The 14,534-nt window shown below is 36.7% G+C and overlaps 1 protein-coding gene across 2 annotated transcripts in view; it reads left to right on the top strand.

Annotated features, from left to right (window-relative positions):
• The first annotated feature begins 621 nt into the window (after positions 1 to 621).
• The window catches only part of sertad2b (SERTA domain containing 2b), a 45,031-nt gene continuing 31,118 nt past the window's right edge, over positions 622 to 14,534 (top strand). For both annotated transcript variants that reach the window (XM_077237082.1, XM_077237084.1), the window contains exon 1: positions 622 to 881. The gene's annotated coding sequence lies outside the window, so the exon portion shown is untranslated. The remainder of the gene's footprint in view (positions 882 to 14,534) is intronic.

Below are 14,534 nucleotides of genomic sequence, written 5' to 3'. Positions count from 1 at the left end.
TTCACTGAAGAACAAGCATGTGAGAGAAAACACATCTTTCATCCCTTTCCCTGCTTTTTCACCCTTCATTTTAGTTAATGCCTATTTTCCGCAGTGGCAGGCTTTTTTGAACACTCCATTTCCTGTTATGCAGCAGAGATTGAACTTGTAACAAAAAAAGATTGAGCCAAGCTGTCGGTGGGCATCTTGCCAGAGCATGCTGTCGACTTTTCTCAGTTCCGCCACTTGAAGAATTCAACTTTGGCCATTATTAAAGTCCGCTAAAAATTACCATTGACGCTTCAAGTAGCCTACAGTAGCATAGGTATTTGCAGCGACACATTATACGTATTATATATTTTAAACATATATTTTAAAGTCCAGATATGGTCCCCGTGCATAATTTGTCAATGTGACATGACTTTTAGACTGATTTGAGAGCTCACATTTTGCTCCGTCACTTTTTCATCGTGCTGTAAATACCACATTACTAGACTGTTCTTTAAATTTCATGTCGAACAGAAACATTGTTCTACGTTTTGATTGGTTGATTCTACCAGAGGGGCGGGACATACGAACTGAGATTCCGCCTCGTCTCACAGAACAACCAATCATTTAAAACCAATGTCTTGCAACTGCGACCACGCGCAGAGTCACCGAAGGCAACCTGCCTACTACTACTTTTGGGGGGCACTGTGAAGTCTGAGTCTCGTATGTGGAACTGTTTACTTTTTTCTCAGGCTGATGAGGCACGGGACGCTTAAAAAGTGCCCTGTGAATTCATGTCTACTAGCGATGCATGCAGAAAGCACTGATATAATGTAAAAACATTCGAGATTAAATCCGCTGAGCACTCAGTAATTTACACTCATTTAACCGGATCGTACAAGTCCTTCAGAAGGGTGAGTTGACGTTCCTAATGAATTATCAACATAAAGTCGTGTGTTTTGACTGGTCATTTTTTAATGTGGGTCGTTCCTGCAAGCGTGCTTGACTTGCATGTAGGCTACTGACCCCAGCAGCAGTAACCTGTTTGCACGATACAGTGTAGTAGGCTATATAATAGCCCAAGTCTACAAACTTGGCATATATGTAAACACAATCTGCCAGCTGTATAAGCCCGTTCTCTGGATGCAAAATAGTTAATGTTTTAAAAGAGGAGAGCCACGCGATATTCTTATGATTGCTGCGTGTTGATAGTTTTCTGTAATCTTCCCGAGTAAGCTATGCCTTTTTGTTTTGTTTTGTTTTGGTGTTATTATATAACTGTTTTCTGAAGCCGTTGAGACATGCTGCTGCATTGTTCGGCCATATAACGTACAGTAGCCTACTTGATGTTTTGTACAGTATTCCTGCTAGATTTGTATCTAAAGATTAATGAGTTGTCTCTATTTTCTATTTGGTTACCAATGACTCTGGCTTTCAGAGTTTTTTTTTTTCTAATACAGGGATAAAAATAGAAATGAACAGTGCAAGCTGCTGATGCAGTCTGTTGCAACTTCCAAAGCTAAAATAATTTTTATGGAATGATAATAATAGTCAATTATGACCCCTTAAGTAAGGCTTGAACACACAAAGAAGGTAAAAGAAAAGGGCATTAAAACAAGGTTTCTTTACATGCAAGTATATTTGCAATTTAACAGTGTTTTCAAACAACTTTTCAGTTACCTCAAAAATGCACAACTTAAAGTACAGTCACATCAGGGGGGAAAAATAATGTCCTTTGCCAGTATTGTAGAAATTCATGAAGCACAGCTCAAACAGAACAGAAGTCACTTTTAAACCAAGCATTTTTCTGTTGTCCAATGCGACAAATTCAAGGGATCAGCTGTGAAACATCTGTGAAAATCTGTGGTGGTAACTTTTTCATCCTTATGTGAAACACCAGATTGTTTGAATTCAAAGGAAAATTTGGCTTGGTCAAAACACACCTCTATCATTTGCGGCTAGAAAATGACTGAATTAATGTTCTTTTAAAGTTGTGATGAAACAAAAGTAAAGACAGATCATTTATGACGGGACGGGACATCAATTCACTGATTGTTCATCTACTTACGAGCTGATGAGTTGAATCAGGCTTGTTTGATTAGGGAGACATACAAAATGTACAGAGTTTGGGGTACTCCAGGAGGACCAGGGTTGGGAACCACTGGATTAAATAGGCTTGTTTGAGAGGGCCTCGCCTGGAATTCAGACGAGAGTAGGCGGGTGTATTGAGGGGAGGAGTGAAATAAGTGCAGACAAGTCGGACACTTCTCTCTATGTTGTGCATCAGACACCTACGAGATCAAGTCGGATATCTCGTGATTCACACTCATTCGCTGGGTTGCTAATAAATTTGATGTAATTTAAGTTCTCTTGTTTTTATATGAAAATAAATGTGATGAACAAGACACCCATACTATTTGTGGTTACATTTTATTTTAAGGTGTCAGTTACAGTGTTACATTTAAGTATTGAGTAATAATAATTAATACATACTTATTATATACTATATACGTACTTACTATAGGGTTAGTTTTAGGATTAGGGGTTGGTTTAGGGTTAATTGCATGTAATTATGTATAATTTGTAGTTATTACTACGTAACGTATAACAAGTAAAATAAAGTGTTTCCGTTCATGTTATTTAATTCCATCTGAAAGATGTGTTTTCCATCCATTTTTACTTCAATACAGACATGTATTTTAGATTTATTTTAGAAATATGACAACAATCACATAACCCATAGACTTGAGAGTTTGGGAATATTCACACATTTTTTATACACATAAAAACATGATATCAGAGTTTTAAAATCAAACATTTTAGAAAAGGAACAATACATCATGGTTGTTTAAATCAATGAGCATAAAGCTGTGTAATAATACATAATAGCAAGTCGTTTCCCATCGAGCTTTTGATCAGTGCAGTTCGTGAAGAGCAACTGTTCCGACTGCACAATACTGCACTACTGCCTTCCTTTCGCGAGAGTTTTTTCAGCTAGCATGACATCAGAGCATGTCGGACCACCTATCAAACCAGTATTCATCTTGCGGTGGTCACCGGGGATTGGTTCTCCGCAGATTTAGCTTATCTCAAACGAGTCCCGTGATTGGAGAAGTCCTTTATAGTTCACCAGAGAGAAGTCTGTCGTTTCACCAGAAGGTTATGATATTTTGATTAAAGATTACAAGGTCAAAAATAAAATACAAAAAATACTTGAATGATTCTTTCACAATACGATAAGTACAGTTATGGAAGACGTACTGGTTTGTGTGTCCTGTCGGTCTGGAATCAAGTGGTTAAAGCAAGAGTTTGGCAATTGCGGATTAGAGACACATCTAATTTAGTTGATAATCCAGATTAGGGTCTGTGCTTCTACAGTGCTTTATTGGGTCAGAGAGCTGAGAGTTCCTCATTAGAGGTCATTTTTGACAAATTGATATGCTTTCCAGCACCTGTTATGGTTTAAAAATATTTATGTTGTCAGACCTTTACGCAATATTTGATTTTAATGAGAGAGTTCACCAAAAATGACTATTATGTAATTATTTACTCAGCCTCATGCCGTTACAAATGCACATGATTTTTTCTGTAGAACACAAAAAAGACATTTTTACATTTCCCTATACAATAGCAGTGGATAGTGAATTGTTTTTAAATTTAAAACGTATGCAAAAGCATCTTTCTCCATTGACTGCCACTCAGATTAATTTGGTTGAAGGATACTGTTGTCAGTCACTCTCATAAATAACCAAACTTTTCAGAGTGGGATAGACCAAGCAGAAGAGAGGTTACAACTGTATTTAGCTGCAGTGTGTAGCTTGGATGGATAAAGGCAGTATCCTGTGTAACAGAGCCTATTCATGGAGATAACGTTAGCCAGTTAGGAGCAAGTAGAGCTTATAGTTTCATTGAGCACTCTACTTGACTGTAATTCCACTGTCTGTTTTGTATTCCTTTAACATGTGCTTAGGCCAAGCCTGAATAAGCTTCCCATGGAAGACTTAAATCCATAACATGGTCAAAGAACATTTTCTGCCAGTCTTTAATGTTTTAATGTGCTATAAATTATGAGTCCACTGTTACTGAATTGCTAAAAATGCATTTGCATTGTATTCTGTGTAAATGAACTGCCAGTGCCTGGGGCAGTGACCTGCTTTTCATTATAATGTGCACTGCAGGAAGCACATTCACTGTATTGAACTCTGAAGCATCAGGCACACTGATGACCTGGGGATTTTGAATGCTAAACCTCTAGAGAGATGTCAAAATTCCCCTTAAGAACTTTATAACCTGTGGCCTGCATCTTGTTGTATTGCTGTATTGTATTGCTGTGTTATTATTATGTTGTCAACATAGTTTGATCAGGACTAGATTTTTTTGTTGTCCAGCAGTTCCCTTTTACAATAGTAAAGGTTAGTCCAGGTGTTTTTCATGTGTATTTTGTATTAATTTTCAATAACAGTGTTTCTGATTGGCTATAAAAACATTAGAAGTAGACATTTTGTGATACTCCAAAAACACCCTTCATTATTTTATAACTTCACAAGTTCTTTTGTGGAAAAAAATTGTAACTTTTGAGATTTGCATTTTTGCTTTTTCTGATACAGTAAACTTGTTCGGTAGCTCACCTGACAGAATTTCCAACCCTATCTCACGGCAATTTGTACATATTTTATGAAGTGGCTAATTCGTACGAATTCATACGATTTTTCAAAAAGCGTCATCAGGAAGGACCACCCATAAATCCTAAACCCTAAACCTACCCATCATTGGGGTCTAGACAAATCGTACGAAGGGGGTCATAAAAATTAGCCACTTAGTAAAATACTTACAGATTGCTGTGAGATTATGATGAAATTTCACTTGCGCTGTGGAATACTTGGGTCGATTCCTGTGAAACAAGTTATGATAAAAGAGCAAAAAGACATGTAAAAGCAAGCTAAATTTGCATGGTTACTTCTGTAAATGTATTTTTATCTCACATTTGCTTTTGTTAACACTATCGTTGTCAGTATAGGTGATACATTATTTTCAAACGTAAGCATTAACCTTTTAGCGTCAATCACCGGACAACGAACCGGTGCGATATATCCAAAATCCAATATAATTAAACATGCACAGATTCACGTTAATCTGTTTCAGATCAAACTGAACGCTCATTTAGCACCACTTATTGGTCATTTCATTTGGACACTTTAGCAAAACATGCAAAGAAGCAATGCAATAACATTTTTAAGGAAATATTGACACAGGCATGTTTTTTCCCCCCCCAATGATCCTGGTTTGAGAAATTTGGTTGAATCTCTCATCTTCAAAGTTAGACTTTGCTAGAATTTTTTCATAAGCATATTTCAGCAATTATCTTTGATGAAGTCAAGAAAGATCCAGTCATTTAGACTTATAGACATCTGAAAGAATATGCATTTCCTGACACATACAAGTAGCACTTGAGACCTGCTTATAATTGGTGTTCGGTTATCTAAATGCCATTATAATGAAGTGCTGATATTGAGTCAGTGTTCTCGAGTATTTACTCTCAAATGAACACCAGTAGCAGCAGTAGCAGCAAAGGCCCCAGCCGGTTGAGCTTGTAGAGATCGGGTGTCTGTGGAACAGCAGCAATGCCAGAGTTAGCCGGCTGTCTCTCTAACACACACACAAACACACACGCACACACACACACACTCACATTGGGTCTCATTCATGAAACACGAGCAGAACGAATTTTTGTGTAAATCGTGTGTGAAGTGGTTCTGGCGTAAATTTTTCGGATTCATTAAAATGTTTGTATTTTCCAAATGTTAGTTGGTACGCAAGAAATCTACACCTGCTCCCAGCCACGCGTAAATAGTGCGCTTAACACCCGAACGTTTTGCTCATTACAGTTTTTTACAGTCGCTAGGACACATTTCTTAATACTTAGGTCACTTTTTCAAAACTCTTCACACAGTTCTCCAAACCAACTTTCAGCTCGGCACAGCAGTTCATTTCACTTTCAAAATGCACTAAAACTACCATATCACTTCATACATGTCTCAAATCAACATATTCTTCCATCACACTAGCAAAGGTTGACAGACAACAAACACACTTTGTCACCCACAAAACAATGACCTAAAAAACACTTACAACAGGTAGCATTATACAATGTTTTCTTCTGTAAAACAAGCACACCTCTCTATTGTTTAGAATTCACTCCAATATATTTTACTGTAATGAATCAGACATGATGCAGTATGCTTCAATATATTTTATCTTTTTTCTTTTTGTTTTTTGCACAGAATAATTACAAAATACAAGAATTTGTACACACCATTCACCGATACAGATACAATAGGAATCAGCTGTGGTTGGTCCAATTGTCCAATTTTTTTTATAGCATTTCATTTTTAGATTCGAAATATATTTCATTACAATATTACTGTAGAAATGTAGCAAATTGCTGTCATATTCAGTTTTGTATTATGTTATTGTTTTGAACATAAGTTTAACAGTTTTGAAAACAGTATGTAAGCATGTGCAAATTGGCCTGTAAGTACACAGAGTTTTGGTGGTTGTTGTGTCGAAGTGAGAAAATAATTAATGTAATTTGAAAGATGTAGTCATTGAATGCATTTTGTGCCAAAGCAATGATAGATGATCCACAGTTTAGCCCACATATACTTCTGTTGTACTCACTGTGTGAAACTGAAGAGTTTTGAAAAAGTGACCTAAGTATTGAGAAATGTGTCCTATCGACTGTAAAAAAACGTAATAAGGCTGCATTTTAATTCACCTTAATCGGGTACATATTTACACAGCATTTTGAAAAAATATTATATATAGTAATTACATACGTTTTTTCTTATTATGAGAGTCAGTAATAGCATCTGCGATGGTGGTCCTTCTCCAGTTTTAATACGATTTTTCCGAAGTGAACTAATTCGTTTTTCGCTCTCAAGCTTAATGTCGAACCATTTTCTTCTCATTTCTGGGAATGTTCGATTAACAGATGAAACTCCATTGATTGCATCTGTAATATTCTGCCATGCTTCCTTTTTTTAGGACCCGATACGCCACTATATGAAGCTTTATGTAACAAAGTTTGGGAGGAGCATGTTCAGGTAATCAACCAATCAACTCAAGAGGAAGCCGGTATAAATAAAGCTTTTCCTCACCTCCTGTCTCACGACAAGTCTCTCAGCATCCCTCCACCACCCCATCACCTCACACTCGGCTGGGTTTACCCCAGAATAGGGGGAGTACTCTGGGTTCGGGCAAAATTCCGAGCTCGGAGCCCTCCCCCGGACAGCAGGCCAAATACGCATTAATATTACATTTGATTTCATGTATGTGTGAACTCGTGAAGTACGCTTGAAAATAAAATGTGGCGTTTTTTTGAATGAACTTCTGATAATGAAACTTCTATTTCTGCATCTGAGGAATTTTTCTTTTTCATTCACATTCATGTCATAATATGATGCCCATATATAGTTGTCAGTCAGATTTAATGGGCGGGATTTATGGTAATTGAGAATGAACGTGCACGCGCATCCCATTTACGACTGATTGGAATTCATTAACACACACACACATTTCACTATCACATCTGACGTTTACGAAGTATTTGTGAATCAGGAGAAGAGTTTTCGGGAAGGTCTCTACGCGCAAATCACTCGCATATTTACTTGTATATTTACGAATGTTTCATGAATGAGACCCATTAAGAGAGAGGCAGCTCTCCTACAGCCAGTTGTACTGCAGCATTAATATTTCATACACCCACCTTTAAAGGAGGTGGAGGGCTGAGAGAACGAGCCGGAGAGGGGCCTTGGAAAAGCATAGCTCAGAGGGCATTCTCTATGGCTCAATAAGGCATGCTAAGCGTCTGCACACACTATGACAGTCCATGAAAGCTCAACATGCTTCCAATACTAAGTTCATTCTCAACTTATATATGCTCTATATATACCTTTGTGGATTTAATGTTGAACATAGCTGTATGTCCATCCATCCTGACATGGAAATATTGAATTTTTCTGTGAATTTTCTGTCAAAATGGTTTAGAGGTTTGAATGGTTTTTGGAGTTTATGGTACTGGGTTGTTAGTTGATACTGTTAATAATTGCAGTTGATTAATATTTAACATAATTATTTTTTATATTTATTATTGAGCTGAGAATCTGGAACCTTATGAATTTTGACACTTCTACCTTATTTATATTGGGCTATTTAAAATAATCTGTCTATACCCATGAGCATTCATCCTCCTGATTATCTAAACTTCAAACTTAATCTATATAACTATAACTGGCATTATCATAAAAATAAAGAAGTCTTCCTCATTCCCCTGACTGATTATTTAATATGAATTTAGACACCGTTATCACAGATGATACTACATTAATTGGCTTAGTTCTTACTCTTTCGTCATTGTATTTCAGAATGTTCAGTTGAAATGTTTGATTTCTTCCATAGCGTTTAAAAGTATAAAATGATCGGTATCAAATGGGTCACTCAGGTCTGTACATTGTACAGCGGTTCACACAAGCATTCTTAACAAGTAAGCTTTGCATTATCCAGTCATACACACTGTGGTTGAGTTAGGAAACGCATTTAGTTATTCCCACACAAAAACACAGATTATTTCAGATATTATTCTAAAAAATCCAGGAAAACCCCTGATAAAGAATCTCAGTCTCTCTTGCTCTCTGTTTCTCTGTCTGTCTATCTGGCATATTTTCAATTCAGCCTTTCTTCCTCCCTCTACCAGAGAAACATTTGTGCAGCATGCTTGTGCATTAGAAAAAAATGTCTCCTGCTCTTGTGTAAAATATTATGTTTTTTTTTTTATTAAGATGTTTGAATGTTGGGGGTGGAATAATGGCATATACATGATCTATTCTGATTGAATACATTGTCTGTATATACCTCTTTAATTTGGATAGGGAGGAGTTAGTGTGTGAATTGTTTCAAATGTTTTCACATTTGTCAGTGGTTTAAAAAATAAATGCTTGGAATCAACAAATAAGGCCAGCAGACATATCACCATGACTGGTTGCCCACTGAACCTAAGCAGGGTTGATCCTGATTATTAGTACCTGGATGGGAAACCTCCTGGGAGAACTCGTAGCTGCTGGAAGAGGTGTTAGTGAGGCCAGGTTCACCTTGTGGTCTTGTGTGGGTTTTAATGCCCGGCCCCATATAGTGACACTATTGTAAAAAAAAAAAAACATCCTTTGGATGAGATGTTAAACCCGAGGTCCTGACTCTCTGTGGTCATTAAAAAATTCCCAAAAATTTGCCCATTGGCCTCTGTCCATCATCATGGCCTCCTAATCATCCCCATATACTGATTGACTTCATCACTCTGCTGTCGCATCATCCAGGTGGATGCTAAACATTGGTGGTGGTTGAGGAGATTCCCCCCTTCCATGTTAAACACTTTGAGTGCAGATAAAAGTTCAATATATAAATATAACGAATTATAATGTTAATGTTATTAATGAATTGTGATAACTAAGCACCGAAGCACACATCTTCTGCTGTACATGTAAGATCTCTGACCTGCAGTGAAGATGTCTTACAGGGAGACTTCACCCTGAAATGAACATTCTGTCATCATTTACTAACCCTCATGTCATGCTTTATTTGTTCCTTTGAACACAAAAACTACACATTTTCTTGTTGTGCTATCTATTACAATGAATTGTGGATGTTGCTTTAAAGGTTTAAAAGGATGAAAAAGCACCATAAAGGTGTCATTAAAGTGGTCTATATGATTTGTGCCATATTCCAGATTTTCAAAGTAACAGTAGCTGTGGCTGAAAAAAACTGGGTTTTAAGAGACAAATTATTGCGGTTTGTGAACATTCACATACATTAATATTTTTTTTTGGATCAATAGAATCGTTGAAAAAAATAATAATTAATTTTTGCTATTTTTCCTCATGAATGCGCCAGGTAGAGTTAGATTTTCATTGAGTTGTAAAAAAGAGCTGTACATGACCAGTTAAAAGTTTGGGGTCAGTAAGACTTTTTTTAAGAATTTGAACCTTTTATTCAGCAACGATGCATTATATTGATCAAATGTGAAATATTTCTATTTCAAATAAATGCTGTTTTAAAAAAAAAAGTTTTTAACTTCTGTTCATCAAAGAATCCTCAAAAAAATGAATCATGGTTATGCTGTTTTCACCATTGGTAATAATGAAATATTTCTTGGGTGCACCAAATCAGCATATTAGAATGATTTCTGAAGGATCATGTGGCACTGAAGACTGGAGTAATGATAACATGAATATATTGCTTTTTAAAATATATTAAAAAAGAAAACCATTATTTTAAATTGTAGTATTTCACAATATTTTGTTTTGTTTTATTGCTATATTTTTCATAAAAATACATGCAGTCTTGGTGAGCAAAAACAGTTCTTTAAAAACCTTAAAAAATCTTACAGACCCCAAACTTTTGCACTGCAGTCTATATAAAAGACTACATATAATATGTACTTTTTTTCTGCTTGAAAAATTCACCACCTTTAACTGCAATCAAAATAACAGGCAATACATTCTTCTTATATGTGAATGATGACAGCATTTTTATTTAAATACATATATTACCATTGAAGGTGGGAGTAACCTCCAGAATGGATTTAGTTCAAAATTTGTCTTGCCAAAATTACCACTTTTGAAACCATTCTTACTGTAATGTGTTTATTGATCTATTAGCATTCGTTCATTTCCTCATGCAAAGAAACAAGTATAGCCTACATAGGCATTAAACTCCTGCATGCTGCCTGATCTCTTTGTATGTCAGAGGCAAAGCGTTGTTGTAGCTTTTCATAGTCTCTTCCCACAGTCTCATTGTGCTGTGAATTGTTGATATTATTGAATAATAGATGAGGAGAATCCGGGGGTGTGTCTGTCTCGGGGATCTTATCAGACAGGCAGAAGGACACTGAGTACAGCAAGAGAGATCAAAACCCTACTCAACAACTAGACACAAAGCACAGCTTATTATTTTCTGCCACCAATACCAGATATGTCTTGATGTGCAGGTTTAGTTACGATTTATACCATGTTTACATGAGGTGTCATTACTTTGCACACTTGGTACCTTATCAGAATACTTAAAAAAATAATAAACCTCTTGTCATTCCACATTCACTCTGGTGCCTGTGGTCCTGATTGTGTTTACACCAACGATAATTATCAGCTGATTAACTGCTGTGGGCTCATTGCACTGTGTGCACCATGTGTTAACATCTGAGCCCCATTTTGTAGTCAAAGACGCAGAACCGACGCTGGTTTGGTGCCCTGTGTCATAAATGTATGCCAGGCCCGCACAACAGAGGCTTTAGTGAGGCTCTGAGCTGCTGGAATAAAGGGCGCATTCTCACATGCCTGACCCTCTCTCGCCCAACCTCCTCATTATGTCTGTGGAGTGGAGCAAAGTCGACTCTTATTATAAAACTGTCTATTATCACACCGCATTGAGCCAACTTCTCTTCTTCCACCGCCAAATGCTGTAAAATAACTACTATCTTGTACAAAAAGGCCTCTCAGTACAGTAAGTTAACATAGAAACAATGAAACTGAGGTGCTGAAGCAAGTTCACTCTTGTTAGCAGTGGTCTTTCAAAACGTCTTGATGGCATGATGGCCTGTTTTCTTAATTTGATAAAGTTTTTTGAAAAGCACTGATACTCCAACTCTATGATTAAAAAAAGAGTCAAAATTTATAGATCAAGAGGCTCCAACAGGTAATCCTCCAAGTATTTGATTTCCAATTTCTGTGAAAATTTTTTTGTGTCAATGTAAGACAATTTCCCCCCTTAATTTTTACCGTAAAAGGAACATTGTTCATTGTAAAATATTCATTTCAAATTTAAACTAAAATAAAATTTTAATTAAAAAGTACATTTAATTCAACCTTAAATGTAAATTAAGTTCATCAAAATGTTTCATTGTCACACCCACATAAAACGTTTTTATTTATCAAAATGTAAGTCATTTTATCAAATGACTTTGCCATGTAAGCATCATAACAATGTAGATACACTGTTGCATTTTTCATATATTATAGATCAGGCTTAACATGCAACACTCAGTTTTATACATTATGTAGCAGAGTGCCTGATCCAGCAGAAAATGTTGAAGACTACTAATATAGATGAAGGTTATGGAGAGAAACCTTAGAGAAACTTTTTTTTATTATCATGGGTTCAGTGTTGAGGTGTGAAGCATCGGTGCATCTAGCTCTATAATAGCACAGCAGCTGTCTCAGAGAGAGAGAGAGACGCCTTCACCACTTCTTCAAACAGATGCTCGATATTTAATCCACCTCGTTCACGTAGCGTGTCAGGGTCAAAATCATGGCTGAGTGTGAGAAAAGGCTGTGGGCACTGTGTGCCATATGAGATTCCCGCCCTTCTGATTGGGTGGGTTGTCAGCATTGGGACCTGGTGTTTGATAGGCATTGTCAGCTGGCTACAGGAAACTGAATACCCTAAAGCTCTGATAGGAGACACATATTGCATTTCTGTTTAATCCTCATCATGGTAGGCAACATAAATAAAGTTTGGAAGTAAGAGATAGACAGCTACTTACTGTCCTGCCTGAGTACAACATACAAACAGAGACACCACCAACCTCCTTCTGACTGTCTATGTTTTTTTACAGACCTGGAGTGGGGTTTAAAAAACAAAGGTCATGTTCTGGTCATTCTAAATTCATTCTAATCTGGGATTCAAAGACTAATTTAAAACTGAAAATAAGGCAAAAGTTTTAAAACATTTTCACTATGGATTAGGGAAGTATATGATGCATTGTCTATGATAATATCACACTCATTTAAGATATGGGGGTAAAAATGTCCCTGTGTGAGTTTTTATTTTTTTATTTGTGTATCATGATATAACAATATCACACAAGTAAGAGTGCTGTTTTATTTACCTGAATATCAGCATGATTGCAAATGTGATATTGACAACAGTGCAATAAACAATTGAATATGAATTGACTTACATTTTAGACACAATATTGTCATCTGTTTCACCAACAAAAATGGTGTCGCCGAGCAATACAGCAGTGTTTCTATACTGAATGAATCCATGTTTTTTAACAGATCGGGTAAGTCAATGATTCAATAACTCATTCTCATAGATAGCCCCTTGCTTCGTTCCTGAATGAATCTGTGAAACTTACTGGTGGTTTTAGTTTAATATTATAGGTATAATTTTCTTTTCTTTTTTTAAATAATCATTTAATATTTCCATATCGAGATATAATTTTTTGTCAATATTACACACCCCTACTATGGATGCACAATATATTAGTGTCTTATCAGTTATCAGACATTTGTTAAACCAATATTAGCCGATTTTGGACCACTTTTTTGTGGCTCGGCCTCCCTGTGTGACTAGCAATATATCTGCCTTAGGGAGGGAAAGAAACCTTAAAAATACCTTCAATGTTTCATGCCAATGTTAGATTTACCATGTCAGTTAAAGTAATGCTCTTCGTGTTTACATTTAACCTGGGCCTACGCTTTTGCTGAATATATTGAATTTTTGCAGCCATTGTCTAGACATAGTCCAGAATAAAATTGCATTTTTTCTTTTAGCCACATATATTCAGTCTGTCTTTCCCAAAGTCATGTTGACTGATTAGACCTGTGACAATGTGTTTACTTTATTAAGTTATTCAGGAAGCGACAAAAGTTTGAATGGAGATTCACTTTGATTTGTTTAGTTAATGGTTTGCTTCAGCAGAACATGAGTTGTCTGTTGTTCCTACTACTGTTCTGGCTAGACTACTAATCACTATTAGTGCAGAATATATATATATATATATATATATATATATATATATATATATATATATATATTTTTTTTTTTTTTTTTTTGCCAAGTGAATGTGTACAAAGGACTTGGTGTTTGTGTGTGAGGATGGTGGGAGGGGTGAGGGTATGAGGACAGAAGGTGTGTGTGTGTGTGTGTGTGTGTGTGTGTGTGTGTGTGTGTGTGTGTGTGTGTGTGTGTGTGTGTGTGTGTGTGTGTGTGTGTGTGTGTGTGTGTGTGTGTGTGTGTGTGTGTGTGTGTGTGTGAGAGCAGGGGCAGGGGCAGAGCGAACGCTTTGCAATGTGGCAGTGGTGCTGGATAGGATGGGAGGAGATGGAAAGGGTTGGAGGGGAGGGATGTGCTTTTGTTTTGTTCTCTGTTGCTGAGCAATGGGGACTAAAGCATTTGGAACAGCTGTGATGGCCAAAGCTTTTCTCTTTCACTCTGCCGGAGAAGCCCTGAGGCACATACTTAGATACAGCAGCCTAGTGTGTGTATGTATGCGTGTGTGTGTGTGTGTCAGAGAGGAAATAAGAGAGGAAAAAGGAGGCTGATATTAACCGGAGGAGGCAGTAGTGCTCTCATGAAGGTCAGGTAATCACTGTTTAAGTGAGTGCAATTAGTACAAAGATAAAGTCAGTGACTGCTGAAGCAAATTAGTTCAGATGGCTTTGTGTTGAAGAGGATGCTGCATGTTGTCATACAGAAATGGAACAAGACGTAGAGAGTTAAAGCCACATACACTA

The sequence above is a fragment of the Siphateles boraxobius genome, unplaced genomic scaffold (assembly GCF_051911475.1).
Source record: "Siphateles boraxobius isolate OS27281-9 unplaced genomic scaffold, OSU_SipBor_1 20, whole genome shotgun sequence".
NCBI lineage: Eukaryota > Metazoa > Chordata > Actinopteri > Cypriniformes > Leuciscidae > Siphateles > Siphateles boraxobius.
The sequence above is the reverse complement of the archived record's forward strand: the minus strand, read 5'-3'. Positions and strand labels throughout refer to the sequence as shown.